Raw genomic sequence first — 18,801 nt, forward strand, 5'->3', positions numbered from 1 at the left:
TAGCTATATTGAAAGAGACAAACTTGCCCTCATCAGGAGCAGAAGTCCTTTGGTTTCAGTAATACATTTATTGTTTGGATATGGTTAATATACTCCTGGTCCCAAGCTGCGATTTCAACCAATGGCATTATCTCCTTTGAATTAGGTTGCAGCACAAGGCAGGGTGACCTCTTGAGCCCCGTACTCTTTGCCCTAGTGATAGAGCCTTTAGCTTCAGCTATTCACCTAGATCCAGCTTTTCCCGGCATACAGATCAGTCAAGAATCTCACAAGCTCATGTTGTATGCAGATGACATTCTTCTTTTTGTTTCAGACCCAGAAAGGTCCCTTCCTGCACTGTTTAAGACAATAGATTCATTCTCAAAGTTCTCAGGTTACAGGGTCAACTGGCTCAAATCAGAGGCACTCCTTCTAATAGCTTATTGCGCCAAGTTTTGTCTCTGCTCCAGTCTGGAAATTTCAGCTTTCCCATGGAAGCACATTAAATATTTGGGTATAACCTTCCCTCCAAAGCTCTCAGATTTAGTCAGTACTAACTTTAAACCCCTATTAGGCTCATTTAAAGCAGACATAGGGAGATGGGCCCTTCTTTTCATTTCTTTATGGGGTAGGGCTAATATTTTGAAGATGACTTGTGCACCTAGGTTTAATTACCTTCTCCAGGCACTGCCAATTAGGATTCTACTGAAAGATTTTAAGCAGTTTGATAGTAGGGATAATAGGGATGTGCAGAGGGCCCAGTAGTTGTATTTGTGTCTGTATTTGTTGAGGCAGAAAAATTATTTGTATTTGTATTCGAATAAAAGTGCAAAGAGGCTTTAAAATCCTGTTTTTGTATTTATTACGCTTTTAATTTTAGACAGTTAAAATGTTACAATAAGTGTTCATGAATAAACTACCTTACGAAGGAGGTCCCCACACCGGGTCTCGAACTGGAGACGACTGCACTGACTACTGAGCTAAAACTTTACCTCATTGCAGACAGACCTCTACCTAGTCTACACCCATAACACAGAGACAGCACAGCATGTAATGTGTAGGGAAGAACTTCAAAGGCAATTATTGCTTTGCACTTTTCATTTATTGCCTATTTTTTACAACCTAACTTTGTGGAAAGGAGAAGGGGAACAACAGGTTATGGAGAGTCCCTTTGGGAGCACTTCACTTGTGTCAGTAGCTTAGCCTTATCTCTGGGGAACACCCCCAACTCTGGGAGTGATGTCCAAATCAGGAAATGTGCATCATGCAGCAGGTGGATGTGACTCCCCTTGTTGAGACCTGCTGACAGACGTAACAGTGGAGCAGAGGAGAGAGACTGAAATAACGATGTAACCGACCTGCGCACTGGTATTTGACATGTTTTTTTTCTTCCCGAAAACAAATAATTTTAAAAATATTTGTATGAAACAAATATTCGTAAAAAACCCACTATTTGTGCTTTGCCGAACAACGTATTTGTATTTACACACCCCTACTCTGTAATATATTTCTTTGGAATAACAAATGCCCTAGGATTAACTTGGGTGGGCGAGGCATTCAAAACCTCCTTTCATACCATCAGGCTTTGGGTTTGAGGCACCTGGCCCATTGGACTCTACCCCCTGAGCACACTTGACCTTGGTTTTCTATTGAAAATGCCCTCTGCAAAGATATTCCCTCTATTTATTATATATCAGCAAAACAGCTGAATGAGGCCCAGCCTCATCCTATACTCCAACATAGGCAATGGATTTGGAAAATGTGTTTTGCAATAGTTAAGTTTGATCCGGTCTGGAATCTGTCTTCAGGTATATGGCTGAATCCTAAACTTAACAGATATAAGAAACCGTTTCTTTGGAAGGTCTAGGTGGAGAGGGGCATCCTTGTCTTAGGGGACCTCTATGAGGGAAATAATGAGGTGAAGTGAATGAAGTGAAGTCATTCACAGCTCTAAAACAACAGTTTGACCTACCCCAACATCAATTTTGGAGGTTTCCTCAAATGAGGCATCTTTTAATTCACACATTTGGCTCTATTATAAATAAAATTTACTGGACTCCTTCAAAGTTATTTAGAGCTAAGCTGAGGGAGAGTCCAGAGTGCTAGAGATGTAACGACAATGATAGTACTCTGGTACATCTTCTGTGGTCCTGCCCAAAAGCGCAAGATTATTCATGAAAATATTAAATTGATCATTGGTGAGGATGTTCAATTTTATCCTAGTTTGTACATTCTGGGTGATCCCCTACCACTGTATGAGCTCCCTACATCAGTTGCAAGTTGGAAACATACAGCTCTTATGCTGGGTAGGAAAATCCTGGTTTGTGAGTGGAAGTCATCTGGGGACTGTAGCAGCATATGAGATATTGTCTCTCCCTGTCATTAACCAAGTGGAGAATCATGCACAGAAATAGGGAAAATACCTGGACTTTGTGAGTGGTCAATAATAGAGGCCATAAGCTTAACCCCTCCCAGATGTTGGACTATCTGTGATCTCTGATTGTGTGATGTGTTCGGATGTATGTTTACTGCCAGGGTGACATTATTTATGTCTCCTTTTATTTTAGTGTTTATTAGGAGTAGGATTTATTATTATTATTTTAATTATCATATATGTTTCTCTTTTTTATGCTTTGTGATTATACAATTTATGGCATTCTCATTTTTTGCTCTTGTACTGTTTGTATTGAAAATGACAATTAACAGTTGGTCATAAAAAAAGAAACACATTTTTCTTGCTGTTATCATTCCACCTGTTTATACTGACCTTTAGAAGATCCCTTCATAATGCACTTACAATGTAAGTGATGTGAGCCAAAATCCACAGTCCTCCTTCTGTGCAAAAATGTATTTAAAAGTTTATCTCAAGCTAATATGAAGTTCCAGGCATCCAAATTAGTCAAATCGAGTAGATATATTTCAGTGTTACTGTTTTTAGTGCCCAAGTCCCTCTTTTTGTTACTGTATTTCCTCCACAGCTCCACAGGGAAACACTGCCCGAGGAAACACCAAGAGGGAATTTGATGCTAAAAAGACTGTAAATGTGGCAGATATCCACTTGATATGACTAAGTCAGACTGCTGAAGCCTCATATAAGCTTCAGGTCAACTTTTAAAAGCATTTTTGCACAAAATGACTGTGTGGACATACTAGATTTTGAACCTGCCCTTTAAATGATCAAAGAAGTAGTTCACACTTCAGGAAACAGTCTTGTTTTCTTTCTTGCAGAGAGTTAGATAAGAAGATTGATACCACTCTCATGTACATTAAATATGAAGCTAGAGCTGGGCAGCAATTAGCTTAGCTTAGCATAAAAACTGAGTGATGTTACTCTTAAGATTTCTCCATCAGTAAACAATAATGCTAGCTTGTCACAGCTGCTGGTAATGCACTCATCATTTACACATAACATGTTATTATTTTTTGATTATTACTTTTTTCCTAAATCTATTTTAATTTTAATCTGTTTCATGTGTTTCAATTTTATTTGAAAATGATAAGTTTTGTGTAGTTCCTGGAGTGTGCATACAGGAATGCTCTATAGACATGCTGTATGTCTAATCCTCACATCGGACATACAATGACAAAAAAAAATGATCTTGAAAAATAATTGAATAAAAAGTATACACACACAAATTGACACACTAACAGATTTGTTTCCCAATTAGCTGAACGCATTTTACCAGATGGAGACATTGTCCTCCCCACCCTGTTGTTTCTATATCCCTCCCTCTCTCTGGTGATCCATTTTATCCCCAGTGGGATACAGGAATGATCCCAGCCAGATATATGCTCAGGCTGAACCTTGGCCTGAACCTTTAGCAAAACTCTCAAGAATAAGATCACAACCAACCATGAGAGAGCCAGCAGTGCAAACAAAGGTGGACTTAGACACTGATTTTGATAAATTAAATGACTGAAATTCACTATATTCAGACCAGCTGTTTTATTTGAGAGTACAGTATTCACGTTTTAAAGCATTTAAAAATATAAAAACCTTGCATCTCTTCTCTTTATTCCCCACAAGTGATGCCCTGCCAATAAGACTTCAAAGTTATAAATTAGTAACGAGCAGCTTGTATCAAGTCATGGCTGCTTTCTCTTCATAGCACTGTGGATGTGCAATTTTGGCAGAGAAATGCTTACATCAAAGAAACAGGATTGTATTTAGGACTTGACAGATAGAATTGATGCAAGTTTCATTCCAAAATTAGATACACACCTTTCAAAAAATATTATTACCACTCTTCTAATATTGATGGCTGGCATGAAAATTAGATTGCTATTGAAGTTAGTCTAGATTTTGCTATGTTTGCTTGTTAAATAATTTTTGCAGTATATACTAGTATATACTAGTTTTGCCAGCAGTTACATTTAAGCAAAATGGTTTCAAAATGGATATGGAACAATGCACAACTGTGCCCCACTATAATACAATTATGAGTTAGTTTTAATGCAAAACTTCTTCATTACACAATAAATCATCCATCTGGGCCCCAGCAGCTTGTGCAGTCAGGGCCGTTTTTAGGCATAGGCAAGCCACACGGTTGCTTACTACTTAAGAATCATGTACTTAAATATTTAATTAATCATGTTCCATGCAAACATTACACATCAGGATCAGACACATAACCAAGATACTAGGGGTGGGAAACTTTGGAAATCTTGTGATTTGATTCCAGCTCTTGGTGTCACGATTAGATTCAGATTCAGAATCTCAGAATAGAAATGTTTTCTGCAGTAATTTTTTTCCACTCAAGCTCCAACCTTTTTTTTTTTATTTTTGGCTTTAGATGCCATTCAAACTGAAACTTCTAAATTATTTGAACATGTCATTGAATTTTTACAAATTTTACCTACTCTAGAAATACATTTTTGTGCCAAATGAGTTATTAGCTCTATATATGCACTGAAAATGGCCAGCCATTTCAGTTAAGGGCTCTTTTCATAAGAGTCAGCCTATTTTGCTTGAGAAAAATGTAAGAACACTGTTATAATATTGCACTTTTTGCAATAAAGGTAAAAATAACTGATTGTATTCTTTTCTTGAAAAAGTGTTTCAACACCATTCAGAGGTCAGTAAACAGTCTTTGGGCCAGTAACCTCTCAGATTTATGTTACTTCTTACTGAAATGCCTGACATGCCATCCATCATAAGTTACCAGAACTGGTGATCCTTAGTGACCCTGATTGCCACATGCTGAACAAAAGCATCTCTTACTGCCATAGATGTGTGGCTTGATTGGTCCTGACATGCTCAGCGATGTGGTTTCTGGGAGACACCAGGGTGGACTGACTGTGCAGGAAGTTGTGGTAATTGGGGGGCTTTAAACCAAGTGAATCACTACTCAGACACAGGAATGAGGCTCAAACACAACATAACTTTATTGACTAATGGGAGAGTTGGTGAAGGGGGGTTGAAAGAACTGAAATTCCTCCCAGACCAGGGTATACTCTTAGGGGTGCTCAGTGGCAGTGTTGCCTCCCTGCAGGCAAATAGACAATCCTGTTTTCTTAGTGAGACACTGCTGCATTAGGTGCTGGAACATTGCTGGTGCATTGCACGGGCCTAAGGGCATGTGCTGAAACTCAAACAGACCTAGGAGAGTTGTGAAAGCAGTTTTTCTCATGGTCTTGTGGGTTTACCTCTACTGGCCAGTATCCACTGGCGAGGTCCAAGATGAAGAACCATTCTGCCTGGGTCATTGAGGTAAGGGTACTCAATCATGTGGAGGGGGGAAGCATACTTTTGAGTCACAGAATTCATCTTTCTATCATCAACACAGAATCGTCGAGTGCCAGCAGTTCTACAAGTTCTTGCCAGCACTTGTAGAACTCAAGTGTCAAGTGCAGCAAAAATTTTATCTGCTATGTTACACTCTTCCTCAGCTAAAACATTAATATGTATCTTAGCTACTATCAAGGCCCCCATTAAAACACCCACTTTGTGTGCTTATATCAGCCCAGCATGTTGCACAAGCCCCTGTAGCTGTCCTTACCATTCCCCATATTTGAGTTCCAAATCACCCCCAAACTTTGGCACCCATGATGCACCAGGAAGAGAACAGGCATCATATTTATGCTGAGGAAAAAAAAACCCTTTGCAGCTCTGCTCAGGCTCCTGATCTTGCTGACAACCACAACTTGAAACGTTTTTAAAGAGGTTCATTACCATAAAACAGGTAAAAGGCAAATACAAAATGACTTTAAGTCATAAGTTCCTTCCTTAAATAAAAAGCTAATGAGTCCTCGGTTAAAAGTCCAATACTGCACATTTAGGTAAGTAAAGATCTACTAGATTAAAGAAATGTGTAAACAGAATGTGTCACATTGCAACATTGTAGTCAAAAATATAAATAAGAATAGGTGAAATTAACTTAAGATTACAAACATGATATAATGTATCAATATCTCTCAGTCTGTGGAACCAGCAGTACAACATGTTTATCTGGGGTTTCAGCGAAGAACATCCTGCATTTCTGTGTCTAGCCTTTGGTGGTTCCCTGCTGTGCCTTCCTCTGGTGTGCCTGTTCTCACTGCGCTGCTGCTCTCTCCATTTTCAACTGCTCTTTGCTTGTGTCCCGCAAATGTTTCGGCTTTGCTGATTACTACCTGGGGTTGGTCAGTGCCTGTCTCCTTCAGGGGCACTCTGAAAAAACACTGTGCCATAACACAATACCATAAAAAAAATCCAATAAAACAAGAATTGATTAAAAGGATTATTTAAAAAACACCACAAATCCAATAAAAGAATCTAAAGAAATAATCTAAAATATGCAAAAAAGCAATACTTAAAACATTCATAAAACCCCATAGCACTAACCTTATCACATTAGCACCACAGTATCCTCAAAACTAACAGTCACTTATCACTTGCAACCCAGAACACACTGCCCCAGCTTTTTCTTCCCTGTGTCTGTTCCTTACTGTCCCATTTTTGAGGGCCACTCTCACCACTTGGCTGGCTAATTAGAAACCATCCTAAGGTGTGCTCCCACCAAGAGCTCAAGAGCTGACAGTGGAAAAACTGCTGACTGACCACTATTCCCAGCTGGTGCCAATGAGTAGATGGGAGCTAACCAAGGACTTCCTTGTGTGGGCCAGATGACTCACAACAAAATTGGTGTCTCCTTCACACACAGGTTGTGTAGGACGCAACATGCTCCAGTACCACTGCTGTCAGCATAAAGGAGTAGTGGATGTCTGAACATTTAGCAAGGACTCTCCATCTTGTCTTTTGGGACTGAAAGAATGTTGAACCTCGACACTTGTTCTATTCAGCTATTAACCAAAGATCGTTTTTTCCTCTGAGATGTTAGGACCAGAGAATCCCTTCATCAAATCTGCAAAGGATAGCAGTATTAACAATGCACAAATTTTATCTGTAACCAACACACTAAGCAAACTACACTGACAAAGTTGGTTATGGAGTTGAGAGGAAATGACACTGATTGTTTGTTTGTTTCTTTGTCCACAGTGAGAGTCAAATTCTTTGTCTTAAATTATTGTTTCAGTCTTAGTCACACCCTGGTGAAAAAACACACACATCACGAATGAGCAACTGGTCATCCACAAGCAACTGTAGCACAATAAAAGACCATCTCTCTCTATTCTCAGAGACAGATATCTCCAAACCTGGACAAATGAAACCAAATCTGCAGATGGGTGGGGAGGAGATGGGGGATGGGGGGTGATTTGGTTTGAGTTGGGCCTTTTTTTTTTTTTGGTAATTTGGTAATATGGGGTATAAAATGTCCCCACTGTAGATATCTTCAGTCTTGTTGCTTGTGCTTGAACATTATATCATGCTGTTTGTCATTACTGGATTTAAACACAACAACCTTTTTAATGCTGCACATACTGTAAGGCATCCTGGGTAAACACCTGAAGTGTGGGAACTGTTTTAGTAGTTTTCTATCCTGACAGCACATGTTTTGAAAAAGTGAACTCCCTGAGCTCACGCAAGAAACCCCATTCTCCTCTCCAAAGATTATTCTTTTCTTTCTCTTGCAGATGATGCTTGACTGTTAAGTGTATGCTAATGATCTGCGAGTCTTGCAGTGATTTGCAGAGCACACCTCAGTGTAATTGCACAAGGGAAATTAATTGGGTTACAAGGTAATTACACTCAGAAAGACATGCAATGAAGACGGTCCTCACAAGTGATTAACTCTTGTGAAAATGCCACATTTGGTTTAGGTGTGCATGTGGTGTTTAAGAGCATGTGATGAGGAATCGGGGAGTCCCCAAGGGGTTCATGGGTTCTCTCAGCTTCCCCTGATCCCACAGGGTTCTGGGTAAGAATCTGATGCTTATTACTGAGGCAAAGATGGCAGTTACTGTAAGAAAAATGTCTTCCAGTTGCTACGTGGCTGTAGCCATCACCACCACTCTGTCGCTGTGGGAATAGAAAAGAAAATGTGAGGGAGATGGCTGTCCTTGTTTCTCAGGACTTGTGGTGGTGGGAGTTCTTCAGCTCCCCAAGGAAAAGAAAATACAGATGCAAGTCTTCTTCTTCCTCCAGATTCCAGAGCTGACAGTAAAGTTTTTGTCTTAATACTGTTATGTTTGTCTCCATCTCTGTGCCACACCACACACACTAAGAGTGAGGAACAGTCTATAGGTGAACAGTTCAAATCCACTGACCAATTGAGAGAAAGAGGTGATCAAATGAAAGCATCCATATACGTACTAATTTTAATTTTGTTACTAAAAAATGTGACAAAGCATCAATAAATAGTCTTTTTGCCATTACAAAGACAAGATGATTAGACAGCTGGTCAGAAAAAAGAACTGTTTCCACATAAAGAAAGCGTGACAGGAGAGAAGCCCTGTGGTTATAAAAATTCATTAGGTCTTGCCATCTTACCAGAATTATTTTCAGAGCTTGACATTATTTGGGTCTGTGCCTCTGTAGCATGATTGGAAATATGTGTTGAACTTAGTTTTAAATCAGGACAGTTTGTTAGTTTAACAGTTTAGAGAGATATGCTAGCAGCTTTGTGAAGCTCTACTCAGGTTCAGCAGTGCTAAATGCTAACAACAGCATGCTAACATGTTGACACTGACAATACTAACATTGTCATATTCAGCAGGTATAATGTTTGCCATGTTCATCATCTTCTTAGTTTAGCATGTTAGAATGCTAACATTTGCTTATTAGCACTAAACACAAAGTGGGTACAGCTCATGCTAAATAAAGGGATTCTCTGCACATATTCCCACAATATGTAGCTGAATCAGAGACAGCAAACTTCAAAGAGACATTAGTACTGTGTCTTCATCAGAATTAAAAACGACAAAGGCAAAGATACATATAGTCAATCTAGGATAGATGTACATGCATTAGGTAGAAGGCCAAACCTATTAACAGAATTTTAAACCTATTGGATAATAGATACAAGGGCAAGATTTGCATTAGCACCTGGCCGTACCACACCCGCACATTAAAAACAAGGCAGACAGAGGACAAGTGACAAATTCAGCTCTTCATTAAGGCCAAAGGGTTCAACTATGTTGAGAGTATGGATCTAGTATGCCTCTCTGCTAAGCAGTAAATTCACTATATCACCACCTCTAAAGGAGGGCGACATTTTTTCTACATTTCAGCATATAAACTACATGTGTGCTATTGCAGTTCATGAAGGATTTTATGTTTTTTCAATTCATTTTTTTAAACCAGCACATGAATGTGTAAAATGTTTGAACATTGTGCACAGTGGTCTGATGTGACAGGCTGTTTTGGGTGTTTTTTTGTGTGAAAATGGACAGCTCAGGCTATTTGGTCATAAACCAAAACCAACCAAAAAAAACCGGGCCTGATGATGGCGCTACATAAAAAGTTATAACAATTTGAGAGGGGGACATGAATGTCTGAATAGCTGTTAATAAATTAATTGCTTTGTAGTCCTTTTCCAAATGATATGTGCATCCAAAACCTGGAAACCCAAAAGTTATTCCAGTAATGGCTTATAACTGAGCTATAGAGCATTAGTAAATTATTTATTAACAATTTATGAATCCAGTAGTTACACACTCATGGATTTTGGCATCAGCATTGGAACATTCCAACATACCATCTGGTATCAACACTGTGAGTGCTGGTGAAGAACTCTGAAATCTGAGATTGCCCCCTCAGAAAGCCAAGGAAGTGAGTCAACAACTCTGTTGGAGTGTGGTTTCAAGAGTCCATCCAATGTAGAATGTTTTATGACTGACATGAAATACCACAGGGGAACAAGTGTTGCGTGAAAGAAATGCAGTTTATCCCCAAGAACAAAAGCCTGCCTGAAATATCAATAACAGGCTACAGAATGTGAGAGTCTCGGCCTCTAATGGTGCACAGATACATCAAAATGCATTTCAAACCACAAAATCAACTCTGGTCATGTTTAGAGAAATTAATAAAAGAAATGAATAGAGAAATGAACACATATCCATAAATATTGTTTTGTCCATCACATGAAATTGTTTTCATTTGTATTCCTGCCTTTGTCAGAACCAAGTTTCATACTGCCAGCTGGTTCAGACTTCAACTGCCGGACTTTTAATGGGTGTTAAAAAAAAGGTTGCCCATGAAATCTAAACACCATAAACGGATCCAGTGCTCTTTTTGCATTTTGCAGATGAAAATAAACAAGGTTGTCATTTTTCTTTTCAAGGATAAAGCACCTGAAGATCAGATAGCATCTGACTTGAGAATGTAATGCAGAGGCAAAAGTCATTTAAAACCTGTGATTTTGGAGGTTGCTTTAATAAAGTAACATTTTTATATGTGTTTAAAAAGTCACAGCTCTTGTGTTGTCTTCACTTGCTCCTAGTGTTTGTGCTAAGCACAGCTAAACAAGTCCTGGCCCAATCTCGGTACTGAACTATACATTGTAAAAAAAATAATGGACATAGTCACTGTGACATCATGCAATTGTTCCAAATGTTTCCAAGTTTGTTCCTCCACAACTTCCACACCAACAACATGTGTGTGTGGTTGTACTGTCTGTGTTGCAGCCACCACTGTGTGTGCAACGTGCATGTTGTGTGTTTGTGGCTGTGGCTGTCACGCTGTGTGTGTGATGTGCATGTTGTGTGTGTGTCTACACTGTCTGTGAGCTGTGTGCGCAACATGCTTGTGAGTGTGTGTCTGTGTGTGTGTGTGTGTGTGTGTGTGTGTGTGTGTGTGTGTGTGTGTGTACTGTCTGTGCTGCAGCTACTGGTGTGTGCACAACGTGAACCATAGTGCGGCTATGTGCGGAAAATATGACCGGCAAAGAATATATGAGACTGATCAGGCCCAGTCACCAGTCATGGCCGATCAGCTGAAAACCATTTCAATTGGTGGCCAATCAATCAGTACATCTCTACTTAAAACCACTGAAACAAAATGGACAAAACTGGAAAAACTGAACATCCAACTCCTTAGAGAGTTTTTTTAGTACAACCAAACACTGAACAAGACTTTATTAAGCGACCAAAATGTTACAATTAACTTTCATGAACTGAAAAGACAGTGAAATAGCGATGGCTATGGCCACGGCTACTATGTGAATCACAACATAGCCACACCTTAAAGCATACCCTGCTTTATTGTCTATTTTACTCTGTGGGACCATAATTTACAAAATCAATATCATGATGCATTGAAGAAGATTTTAAACTAGAAACTGAGACCATGAACTCATTAGGAAAGTGTTTACTGAGGTAATAAATCAAGTGAGAAGTAGGGTCATTTTCTCATAGACTTCCATACAATCAGACTTCTTTTTGGAGCCAGTGGAGTCGTCCTCTGCTGGCAATTGGAAAGAATGCAGGTTTAAGTCACTTCCACTTAGGCTTCACTTTTCAGACAAGGACCAGGCTACCCACATGTACTTAACACACAGATGAAACTACAGCTGCAACAATTAACTGATTAATCTTTTTTTTGATTATTAATCTCGAACCATTTTGATAACTGACTGATCATTTTGGTCATTTTTAAAGGAAAAATGTCTTAGCTGAAACTGATGGCTCCAGTGAAAACAGCTGACAAGAATATTTATTGAATACATATTTATTTAGACTGTTCCTTTAAGAGTGTTGGAATGTGCTGAAGTCTCTGGGGAGGCATCAACTGACTGATGTTCACATGATCTGGAGATACAGATGTTTTTCTGTTAAAATAGATTTACTGTCTTAATCAGAGGCGATGGGACAGGGGATGGTAAGCAAATGTTTGCATTCAAATCTTACCAGGTTCATAAAAAACCTACCAAGTGTTGATTTAAACCTAACTTTGCTTGCTTGTCAGATGGTCAACTTTGAAAGTGTTAACAACGTCTTTTCACTTGTGTTCTCTCTCTTGCTCTCTCCAGCTCCTACGATGTCACGCAATCTGACTGATGCTTTCCCGGGGGAAGTGTCCATATTTGTTTATCTTTAAAAAACCTGTTTATTCCCCCAGAATGCTCTTGTTCTCCTTGGAGGATGCTGGGAGGGTGTCAGGGGGCGACCCATAGTCCCTTTCATCTCTGCCTTTCATTTATTATTCAGTCCCAACAGCAAGTCTGCAGTGAGAAGCTTCACCTCATCTTTATCAGGCCTGCTTCCAATAATTACATATATCCCCTGTTATTACTGTGCCACTTTGTTTACTCCATACATACTCCACCTACACACAGACACTAACACACAAACAGAAAAACTTTGATTATGAGATTTTTAGTAGTGCTACTCACAGCAGTGTTTTCAACAAAAAAACAAAATAACAAAAAGTGGTGTATTGACTGTTGGTTTGCTGATATTGTCTCTTTATTAAAAATAAGATGTGGTTCACTCTGTTATGGTGGATAGGATGCAGCTTCATTGATTGCACACTTATCGTAGAATTGACCAGTACTGCACTGGTGTTCTATGGGTCTACTTCTGATGAGACACTGTCTTCCTAAGAAAAATGGCATGATCAGTTGTTTATGCAAGTGCCCCAAAACAACATACACTCACTGAGCACTTTATTAGGAATACCTGTGCAATCTAATGCAATCCAGTATAAGTGTTCCTTGTATTTTGCCCCCCTAATGGGGTGAACAAAATATTTGGAACAGTTTTAAATATAATGCACTCGAGTACACCACAACCACCCACTATGACCTTAATAATAAACATAAAGTAGGTTTTTTTTCCACCTTTCTGACAATGTCAACAAAAACTGAAAATGTAGAATTTATGGCAGAGCTATTGAACTGGATTGCAATAGATTGCACAGGTGTTCCAAATAAAGTCCTTGATGAATGTTTATGTACCTTCAAGTGACAACACCCTCTAGTGGCCGTAATAATTATGACAGGAGCAATGGGAGGAAATCAGGTTAAGTTATTATAGAGTGACAAAGTCCACATAGGGGGAAGGTCAGGGTGGAAGGATGAGTCAACAAAACATGTGACCTTAACACAGGAGATTGCAGTTCACTTCCCATTTCCAACCACAAGTCATCACTGTTTTTAAAATCCGTGACCATGACATGTCTTTTTAACCAAAACTACAATTACTTTTTTCAACTAAACCTAACCAAACCTTAACCATAATGTCACATCATAAAACATTTTTATTTTTCAACAGTTTTGGAAGGCACCAGTAAATGATGTTGTCCTGCCAGTTACTGCTGATAGGGGTCAGATTACAAAACACTTCCACAGTAGATATTCTATAAAAAGTCTATACACCCAGGTTTTTGTGAAAAAATTATCCCAAGATAAATCATATCAGAACTTTTTCCACATTTGATGTGAAATTACAGCCTATAAAATCCAAGTGAGAAACAAATCAAAACCTTTTAGGGGTAAACAAAAACAAAACCTGGTTGCATAAGTGTACCCCTTAAATTCTTTGTTGAAATGCCTTTTTGTTTATTACAGCACTTACCCTTTTTGGGTAAGAGTCTATCAGCTTGGCACATCTTGACTTGGCAATTTTTCCCACTCTTCCTTCCAAAAAACTTACAAATTTATCACATTTCGAGGGCATCCTCTGTGCAGTCCTCTTCAGGTCACCCCACAGATTTTCAATTGGATTCAGGTCTGTGAGCTTGGTAGGCTTTGGGTTGTTGTCGTGCTGAATGGTGAAATTCCTCTTCATCTTAAGCTGTCCGGCTTACTCTAGATGCCTGAAAGTTTTGCACCAAAATTGTCTGGTATTTGGAGCTATTCATGATTCCCTAAAGCTCCTCTTTGGGCTAAAGAAAAGCAGCCCCAAAGCATGCTCCCGCCACCATGCTTCACTGTGGGTATGGTGTTTTTATGAAATTAAGACTGAGTAACGTGTTAGTACACTGTACAGGCCCGGCAGAAAATATAACAATGCTGCTAATTCTCAAACAGCTTCACAGGGTTTTTCTGTTCCCCCATCGCGTCTGCTTGCCGAGCATGATGAGAGACAGACGCTGCATCTCAACTGCTCACATGTGCCACCTGGTAGTTGTTGCTGCGCACTGCAGCTGCTCCTGGATAAATTATTTCACCCCCATCACTGCCGCAGCGGCATTGAAATGAGTGACATCTGTATGTGAAATAGTTAACAATTTGGTAACACATGGGAACATCTGCTTGTCACTTCAGATAACACAGTTTGGGAAGGACGACCCAGGCTATTTCCACATATGTAATTAATTAGGCTATTTATTCATGCTACGAAGTTAATAATATATCACACATATAGGCCTATTTATTTATTTAGATCCTGAAAATGGAAAAAACCATGTGACTTCCGTTTTTGGTTTCAAACGCAAAAACAAATTGGCTGAATGTCCACAGACCTGTTCATTATTCAAGCCAAAAAGGAATAACGATAACACGAATGGGCCAGTTTTGATTGGTTTTTCATTATTTGACTCTGACACCGTTTTTGGTTTTGAATCAAATAACAGATTTACCGTTTTATGGTTTTTGAATTACAAATGAATTACAGATTATCCGATGATACCTGGACCGAGGGAGACCAGTAAGAAGAGAGAATTGCTTGGGCCAGGAAACACAGGGAATGGACATTAATCTGGAAATCTGTACTTTGGTCCAAATTTGAGAGACGCAGAGAAGGTAAATAGATGGTATGTATCTGCATGTGTGGTTCCCACCGTGAAGCATGGACAAGGAGGTGTGATGGTGTGGAGGGCTTTGCTGCTGACACTGTTGGCGATTTATTCAGAATTAAAGGTATGCAGAACCAACATGGTTATGCTACCATAACATTCTGCAGCGACACGCCATCCCATCTGGTTTACACTTAGTGGGACCATCATTTGTTTTTCAATGACCCAAAACACAACTTCAGGTTCTGTAAGGGCTATTTGACCAAGAAGGACAGTGAAGGTGTACTGCATCAGATGATCTGGCCTCCGCAATCACGCAACCTAAACCCAACTGAGATGGTTTGAGATGAGTTGGACCGCAGAGTGAAGGAAAAGGAGCCAACAAGTGCTCAGCATACAATATGTCTAAACAATCAGTACAAAACACTGCATTCAGTACGTTCAGTCAACAAATATCTTTCAATTAATAAATGAAAGGGAATTATGTGGTTTACATTTACTATGAATTTCATAACTTTACAATAGGGTTGAAGGATTTCCCATGATTCTGAAATTATTACCTCCCGAAATATATATCACTCTTTTTCTTGGATTCTCAATATTAATGAAGCTTCTGTACTTTTGTACTGAGCTTTAGAGGTGTTAGTAAGTGTAATTTGTCAGTTAGACAGAGCCAGGCTATTTCCCCACATTGCCAGTCTTTATGCCAGGCCAAGCTAACGGGCTGCTGGCTTTAGCTTCATATTTATAATGTAGACATAGCAGTGGTATCAATCATCTCATCAAACTCTCTGCAAGAATGCAAATAAGTGTATTTCCCAAAATGCCTTTACCACAGTTTATCTGGTGTAATTATAATTTTTTCTTAAACTTTACCATGTGATGGTTAATTGTCATACACAATTATTGTACAAATAAATCATTTTAAACCTTGGCACTGAACATCAAAAAACTTTTGAAAGTAACTTTGGGTTCTGCAGAATTAAAACATTAAAATTCTGTCAGGCAATTAGGTCAGAATGAAATTCACCTGTGACAAGGGATTTTAGATTAAATACACCAGGGGTCCTCAACTTTTTGTAACTTAAGGCCCACTTCTGATAGTTAAAAGTCCAAGGACCACCTTCCCAAATAAATGAGAAAAAAACATAATATGACAAAAAAAGGAGGAAAAAATAAACTGGGCTGTAAATATGTGTTATGCCATTGTCGGCTGTAATGACCAAAATAAATATTCTGCTTACCCTCAGTGAGACACTTGGGCTTACTTCTGGGAAATAATGAGATCAAGTCATGATGGGATGGGTGAGAGGTTGACACACAGAGTAGCATTCAAAGTTGCTTACAGTTTGTTCCTTGCCTTTGATTTTGTGACAGTCACAATGATAAACCCTGACTCACATAAATAGGTGGTGGTGACAGGCAACAGAAATTTGATTGCCTGTTTTGAGAGAGAGGGATATTGACTGGCAGCCAGTGTCCAGAGTAAAGTAAGGTCAGCTTGTGTGAGCTGAAGCTTCAGGCTGCTGTCTGCTGATAGTTCCATCAGTTCATTTTCCAGCACAGTAGACAGAGCCATGTTTTCTGAAGCAGGATCCACAGAGAAAGGGTCCAAAATCCAAAGATTTCCATGTTGTGGGTGTTCTGGGAAGTAGTCTGCAAACTTTCATGACAACCTAGTCAAATGTTGGGTTATAGCACTGGATGTGTTGACATGAGGAGATGCTTCAAGTGAAAACATGTCAAATCATCCCTCCTTGACTCTTCTGTTCCAAAAGAGTTTTTTCTTAAAGCCCTCAATTTTGTCTGAAACCAAAAACAGTGTGCTATTTCTGCCTTGCATTGATATATTGAGCTTATTTAACTGGTCAAATATATCTGATAAGAAGGCCAGTTTTGCACAAAAGTCACCATCAGTGTAATGCTCAGCAAGAGGGGAGTGCTGTTTCCAGAAATGTATGCGCTTCTTTTCTCAGTTCAAAAAGGTGATGAAGCACACGTCCTCTTGAAAGCCACCTTACTTCACTGTGGTATAAGAGCTGCAAATGATCTGCATCAATTCTCTCACTCAGAGCAACAAAACACCTTGAGTTGAGTGCATTTTTCTTAATATAATTAACAGTTTTCACTGCCACGTTCATGACTTCATGCAGTTCTGGTGACATCTGCTTTGTTGCTAGACTTTCCCTATGTAAGAAACAGTGCAGCCACTTGGCATCTGATCACCATGAACACCACAATGTATTCCTGTCATTGATGCTGTGCAAACACCTGTACAGTATTTCCAATCAATAGCTTTTTCAGTGAAGTAATCATCAAGGCAGCGCTTTACATTATCTGCCGTTGTTTTCGTGGGAAGCTCTCTGCAAAACAGTAGATCCTCATGAAGATTGTTGTCACTGCAGTATCTTACAAAAACTAACAATAAAGCAGCATTGCTAATATGAGTCAACTCATCTAGCTGTATGGCAAAATATGGGCTTGCCTTTATTCTTTCTACAAGTTGGCATTTGATGTGATCATTTGTGTCAACAATTCTTCTGCTCATGGTGTCTTTGGAGAGTGGTATTGAGAGAATTGTTGCAGCTGCCTGTCCCAGTAACTCTCAACACATATCCACAGCTCTAGGCAAAATAAGCTCCTCTGCAATTGTAAAGGGTGTCTTGCTACAAGCTACACAATCAGCAACCATATAGCTAGTTTTCAAAGTGGCTGAGTTGTAAATGATGTGATGACTCTCTGTTGTGCCTGAAGCCCGTCCCTTTTCCTTAGCAAATACTCTTTTGGCTTCCCAACACATCCCAGGTGCTTTGTGTTTAAGTGTCTCTGGAGCTTCGATGGTTTTAGCGTCTCATTTGACAGGATTTCACCACATTCAATACACTGTACTTTCAGCTCAGCATCACTGCTTTGGAACTTTTACTGGGCAGGGTTGTCTCCCACATAATTTTTTTGTTTCAAAAATCAACACATTTTGTGTCACTGCATCCAAGGGAACGTTAGTTAGCTAACAGTGGCTACACATGTTTGTCTCTACTTGATGATGTGTCATGATTAGCGTGGTGATATTCAAACGTAACTGATCATTGAAATTATACATTTTAATTTGACGTTTTTTATTTATGTGCATTTTTGAGCACATTTAGATAGACATTTAGATACAGGCCACAGCCCACCTGGTTGAGAATGGCTGAAATACACCTGTATCTGGAAGGTCTGACAGCTGTTGGTCAATTTCCTGATAAAAACTACATCATGAAGACAAAAGAACATACCAAGCAAATATATGTGTGGCTGTGGATGACACTGAAATCAAGCTTGTTGAACTCTATACCATATATAGACTACACTGTGTGATGCAAGCAGACAATAGGAACTGTACTGGGAAGCTGCAGCAAAATCAGTGATCTTTAGTTGCAATGAGCAAAACAAAACCATTTAAGGTCCTGCTGGGATCTTATACTGGTCCCACAGAGCAAAGGAATTGAGGATTTGTAGTGTCTGGGAGAGGGTTAACAAGAGTCTAGAATAATCCAAATGATTCAGTTTAAATCAGGATATCAGAAGCAGCAGTGAGACACAGCTCATTTGTCAGTTAATAACCCGAGTATTACTGAAGTCAGTGCCTGCATTTAAAGAGCCAAACCAGAGACGAACCTCCCTCATTCCTCAGTGCTGCTTTTAAATTAGATTAATTAACCATTGCTGATCAAAGGAATGCCCAAAGTGAAGAAATGTGTCTTATCTGTCAGTGTGTATGTGTGTGT

The sequence above is a fragment of the Thunnus thynnus genome, chromosome 8 (assembly GCF_963924715.1).
Source record: "Thunnus thynnus chromosome 8, fThuThy2.1, whole genome shotgun sequence".
NCBI lineage: Eukaryota > Metazoa > Chordata > Actinopteri > Scombriformes > Scombridae > Thunnus > Thunnus thynnus.